The sequence below is a fragment of the Cornus florida genome, unplaced genomic scaffold (genome assembly GCF_030987335.1).
Source record: "Cornus florida cultivar Cherokee Brave unplaced genomic scaffold, ASM3098733v1 CherokeeBrave_3.0.0_Hap2_Chr07, whole genome shotgun sequence".
NCBI classification, from domain to species: Eukaryota; Viridiplantae; Streptophyta; class Magnoliopsida; order Cornales; family Cornaceae; genus Cornus; species Cornus florida.
The window spans coordinates 16,468,328-16,474,731 of NW_026775577.1; the positions used below are offsets into that span (position 1 = coordinate 16,468,328).

At 39.9% G+C, this 6,404-nt stretch overlaps 1 pseudogene; it reads left to right on the forward strand.

Annotated features, from left to right (window-relative positions):
• Positions 1-4,735: 4,735 nt before the first annotated feature.
• LOC132267775 (small nucleolar RNA R71) lies at positions 4,736-4,834 on the forward strand (annotated as a pseudogene).
• Positions 4,835-6,404: the final 1,570 nt, after the last annotated feature.

Here is a 6,404-nt window from a genome sequence, read left to right on the forward strand (position 1 = left end):
GATATGGTCAACATACAGCTTCATCATAACGCTCCAGATAAGCGCAGGAATGGACAGCCAGTGCCCTGTATAGAAGGTGTACAGAGCCGTCAGGTAGTCGTCGAGCCTCTGTATCTTGTGGTCGGCCATGAAAACATTTCAGAATAGCACCAAATCGAAGAACCACAAGTCGTCTGGCAGATAAGTCCGAGTGGCGAAAATCTCGCCACCTGCATAGTGACATGTGAGTGCAATGGCCATGTCTGCATATGAGGGCCTCCATAGAGTAGGATAAGTATCCTGGAGATCAGGAGGGCAGACGTGTGGACAACGGCAAGATCTGGAAAGAGTGTCCACCATGATACTGATAGGGTAGCCGTCAATGGTAGTCCGTAGCTCTGCCAAGTTACTCGAGGCAGATCGGAGGTTCTAGAAGAACATCTGGACCAACCTCGGGTACACTGGGTATATGACAGGGGCTAGTATGGCTGAGATGCCCCTCCTGTCTATATCATCATATGCTGCTCTGGTAAAAACAGACCGGGAGAAGTAGTCTACGTCGAAGACCGACTCATGTGCCACCTGAAGGCGTGAGTATCTCGGCAATGGCCGGTCTAAATCCTGGGCTGGCTGAGCTGGTGGTGGTGATGGAGATGGTATGTGCTCAGCTTCAGCACTAGCCTGTGAAGAAGATGCCTCAGCCGAAGACTGTAGTCTACTGTCATGGGATGGAGACTGAGATGGAGTAGGCTATGCAGGCTCGGGCTCAGAAATGGGGTCCTGGACGTGAGATGGATGTGCCTCGTCGTCCAATCTCCGCCTGGTCCTGCGGTGATATGTCCACGAGCAACAGTCTTTACCCTAGCCATGGCCTGCAAAATAAAAGGAAAACTTGCAAAAAGGAAGTCAGTGCCGGTATAAAGAATTAAAGCACAGTTTATAGAATCATGTATGTCAAATAAAATAGACAAAACAGATACGGAACATGAATCTATGCAAGTGACAAAGAATAAGTGACATGACGTGAAGCATGCTAGACAGTATAAGTAAAGAATGCATCCAATGTGGAAAACACAGGCATTGGGCATGTATGAGATAGCATGAAACACAAGAGATAGTGTGTGAAATGTGTGATGCAAATCTGTGAAGTTCAATCGATCACAAAAATGTGAGATCGATGCAAGTTCGATCGATCGTGAATAAGTGAGATCGATCTGTTACAGATTGATCTGAGAAAAAGTTCGATCGATCGAACTGTGAGGTGAAATTCAAAAAGTCACAGATCTGTGACGTGGATGGCACGGGGGCCTCACAAACAAGCTTGTGGGCCCCTCTACACAACAAATCAACAATTTTGGTCACTTTCCATGGCCCGTGACCCCCAAAATCTAGAATTAAAATAAAAAAATATAAAACCTATATACACATATATATACACATATATACATAGCTTCAAAACTTCATCAATGGCAAGAACATCATCATAACATTATAGATCTAATATATAAAGCATGGATTCATGAAGAATAAGCTTGAAATCAAAAGAGGGGGCTCAGATCTTACCTCAGAACCAAAAGATGAGATGAGAGGGAGATGAAATCTGAAATTCGAGATGAGGGAGAAAGATTCGAGATGAGGTGGACTCGCCGGAGGTGGGGAAGTGAGTTGCAGCGACGAGGGATGAAGATAGGGGTGTTAGATCGATCTGTGGTATCGATCTAATAACCCTAGGTTTGATTTTTTAAAAACATCTCGTTACCAGTTCAATCGATCGAACTGAAATCTCAGATCGATCGAACTGTGATCGATCTCTCCTCACTAAAAGATAAAATTATTATTTTTTTTTTTAAGGCTTTTGAATTTTTTTGAAGATCAAAAATTTAAAAATGAAAAATATATTTTTGGATTTTTGAAAAATAAAATAAAAATAAATAAAATAAAATATTTTTTTGGAATAAAATAAAATAAAATAATGAAATTTTTTTTTATTTTATTATTATTATTATTATTTTAAAAAAAAATTTTAAAAATTCAAAACAAAAAATCAAACTTAAAACAGTAAATCAAAGAACAGAGATTGATCTCTCCAAGATTGATCTCAGATGAACTTTGATCGATCGAACATACAAAAACCTGCAGATATGTTCGATCAATGGGACAAAGAGGCCTTTTGATGCAGGTTGGATGCAGGTTCAAAAATTTTCTAAGTGTTGGGACTGCAGATCGATCCAAGATGAAGTTGGATCGATCGAAGAACTAAAGATCGATCTAAGAACAAGTTCGATCGATGGGACAAAGAGCTGAAATATGCAGGTTTTCTTCGAATGATTGGACAGAGAGGTGATTGGATGCAGGTATGGAGTTCGATCGATCGGACCTCCTTGGAGATCGATCGAACTTATGCAAAATGCTCATTTCCAACATGAAAGTGCATGCAATCCTAATCATAGTTCCTAGCAATGTATATAAACATAAAACAAATATCTAGACTTCGCAAGAAATGAAATTTAAAATAGAAATGAGGGAGGAATAAGGTTATGACACCCTACAAAATGTACTAGTCTTTAACGTCTCTAGCAAGACGTTGGGCTCTTTTAGCCCGGGTCAAACATCTTGTAGTGCATCCCCTCCTTGATGGGGTGATAAGTGTTTTGAACTCCACCCAACAAATGGTTCCCTAGAGAACTTGTTGGATTAGGCTCAAAAGAAATTTTTGGTCCTTGGTCATAATGATCTTTGGGCTTCCATGCCCTTTCAAAACAAGCTTTTGAAATAACTTTCTTGGAATTCCGGGTTGTAGATAAACTTTTTAAAATTTTGGTTTCACACAATGACTCTATTCCTTCATATTCATGGTTATGATATTTCTTTACAACTTTCACTTCTTCATGTTTGTCAAATGAATTGGGAGTCGGATTGAAGATATTCAACTTCACATTCATGCGGCCAAATGAGATCTTCATTATCCCTGTCCTATAATTAATGTTGGCATTCGTGGTTGCCAAGAAAGGACGGCCAATGATAACAGGAATTTGGCTCTTAGGATTCGAGAGGGGTTCCGTGTCAATGACAATGAAATCAACGAGGAAGAAGAATTTATCAATCTTAATCAATACGTCCTCAATGATACCCCTAGGCTTTTTGATAGATCTGTCGGCAAGTTGCAAAACCACCGTAGTCGGTTTCAAGTCTCCTAAGCCTTATTTAACATATACCGAGTGTGGAAGAAAATTAACACTTGCTCCTAAGTCAAGAAGAGCCCGATTAATGATATGATCTCCAATGATGCATGAAGTGGTAGGTGAACCGGGGACCCTAAACTTTGGAAGAGTGTTATGCTGCAAAATTGAGCTTACTTGCTAGGTTAAGACCACTTTCCTAGGTGTTTGGCTTTTGTTCTTCCTCTTTTGGGTGCATAAGTCTTTCAAAAACTTGGCATAAGCCGGAATTTGCTTGATTGCATCCAAAAGTGGAAGATTGACCTTCACTTGCCTAAACACATCCATAATTTCATTTGTATTGGCCTTTTGGTTGTCAATTGAAATGGATCTTTTTAAGGCATCCGGAAATGGAGCTCTTGGCTCAAAAACTTTTTCAGGAATTTTCTTTGAAGCCTTTTCAACACAAGAAGTTTTGAAATCATTTTGCAAATTTTTCTTTTCAAAATCACTTTTCAAGATATTCTTATTTGAAAAATCATGCATATGCAATGAAGGAGGAATAGGATGAGAAACGGGACGGGTGTCAACTTTGGGTTGCACCGGTTCACTCTCTTCATTGGACATACCCACTTGGTTGTCCACAATCTTCCCACTTCTCAAGGTTGTCACCGCATTGACATGCTCTATTGTGTTACCTTCCGATGAGGAATGAGTCTCCACAACACATTGTTGCTTTTGTGGGGCATTCAAATGCATTTTCCCTTTCTCCCTAGCATTTAAAGTACTAGCTATTTGCCTACTTGGGTTTCTAGCTTAGCAATGGATTGAGAATGAGAATAAAGCAATTGAGTGTTCGCCTCTAGAGTGCCTAGAGCGGTCAAAACTTTCTCTTCAAAAGCGAGATTCCTAGCATTTCCTTGAGAATATGATGGTTGATTAGGAAAATGAGAATTAGAAAATTGATTTCCTTATGATTGAAATGATGATCTAAAACCTTGGGAACCTTGGCTTTGCATCGGAGGTGGAACATACTTCCCTTGGAAACCACCTTGGGAAGGATTCGAGCCTTCCCCTTGATTTCTCCAAGAGAAATTTGGGTGATTCCTCCAACTATGATTATAATGATTCCATAAGAATTGTTCCCTTGATTAAAAAAAGCTACATTGACTTGTTCATGATGCTCACTTTGAACATGTCCATGAAGACAATTGGAAGTAGAATGTAAAACACTTGAACAAGTCATACATGTCTCATTGGATGCATGATGGGAATGGTTGGGGATGGAAGATACTTGATTTGCCGAGTTTTGGTTGATCAAGAATTGATCAAACCTTTGAGATAAGGATTTCATCTAGGCGGCTATTTCATTGGAATGGTCAACTTGATGTAAGCCAACACTCTTCTTTCCACTTGAATTCCTACCATTCTTAGAAGATAAAGTTCGATGCAAAGTTTTTTCACTCATGCTCTTATAAAGATGCCACACGTCAACCTCATACCTATCAATGTAAGAGCCACCCATGGAAGCATCAACCATGCCCTTATAATTGTCGGATAAACTCTCAAAGAAATATTGAACTAATTGCCATTTGGGCATGTCATGATGTGGACACTTCCTAAGCAATTCATTGAATCTTTCCCATGCCTCATGGAACGTTTCCCCATCCCCGTGTGAAAACTCTCAAATTGAGGTTCTCATGGCATTGGTCTTAGAAACCGGATAATACTTCTTCAAGAACTCTTATTGCATTTCTTCCCAAGAAGTTATTGAAAAAGGCCTAAGATTGTTAAACCAATATTTTGCCTTATCTTTAAGGGTGAATGAAAAAAGTTTAAGCCTTAAGACCTCTTTCGGCATGTCCGTGTATCTCACGGTGGAACATACTTAACTCATCCAAATGCTTGTAAGGTTCTTCACTTGGAAGTCCATGATAGTTAGGAAGCATTTGAATGGTTTGTGGTTTGATCTTATAGTGGTGTGCTCTAAATGGTGGCAATTGAATACATGTGGGTGCATTGTATTCATTAGGTACATAGTGATCTCTTAAAGCAAGGGGAGGATTAGCAATTGGAGGTGCAACATGGGCACCTTTATTGCTTTGAATGATGGGAGGTTGTGGAGCATAGATTGGCCTTGGCATTCCAAATGGAACTTGGCCTTGTTGTTATGGTGGGTGAATGAATAGTCTCGGCATGCCTAATGGTACTTATATGTTATCATGATACACATTGGGGTGGAGGATACCTTGTTGGTCTATATGACCAAGGTTGTGATGACCCGAACCCCGAGGCCCGAATCGTTAGCCGGGTACTTACTTGAACCTGAGGTCACTTAGGTCAAACTCATCCATTTTAGCTTTAAAACATCATCCTTAGGATCAAACTAGGCTCTGCCAAATGATCAAAACAAAATCCAAGAGTCAAGAGTATATTAACATGAAAAGAGGAGCAGACAGAACCAAACAGGTGCACTTCTGTCAACCGAAGTGGAGCTTCGGTCGGCTGAAGCAGACCTTCAAGAAACGGTCGATCGAAACCCTCCATCGGTCGACCGAAAGGGGAGATCCTCAGAGTTAGAAACTGGTTCGGTCGACCGACGAGCCATTTCGATCGACCGAAATGACTCATTCGAGCCCTAAATCCTGAAACTGAAGTACTGCACTTTAGAAATGAAGGGGAACTAAAACAGAGACTTTAGAATGATTCATACTTGAACTAAACCATCAAAATGAGACATTCTATGATCATAAACATGAGTATTATCACATACAATTACATAACATTAAACATAATGATTACATTAATTCCATTTACATCAAATAAAAGTTTAAGCTCATGCTTGAGTTACAAGGCCATGTATGTCAACTTAGTTACAATCCCAAAACAATAAATATACATAGAATGGTCTAAGTACAAAATAGCAAAATAATGAACTTCCAGCACTCCATCAAACTTGTGGTGGATTGTCATCCGCCACTTTCTTCCCATGACCTGAAAAATGTTAGATATAGTAAGGTGAGCAAAGCGCTCAGTAAGTGGCACCTAAGACACGCCCCTTGTGTCCCCGTGAGTCCAAACAAGGAATGGACCAATAGGAAATAGAGGTCATACTATGTCGGGACAATATAACTTAATAACCAAATCTCAACATGAGATACCCCTCGGATCCGAGACACGGGTTGATCAGGCCCAGGCCCAAACCCGAGGGAATATCAAACAATTAATATTTTATAATGAACACGGAATACAAAATAAATTAATAAA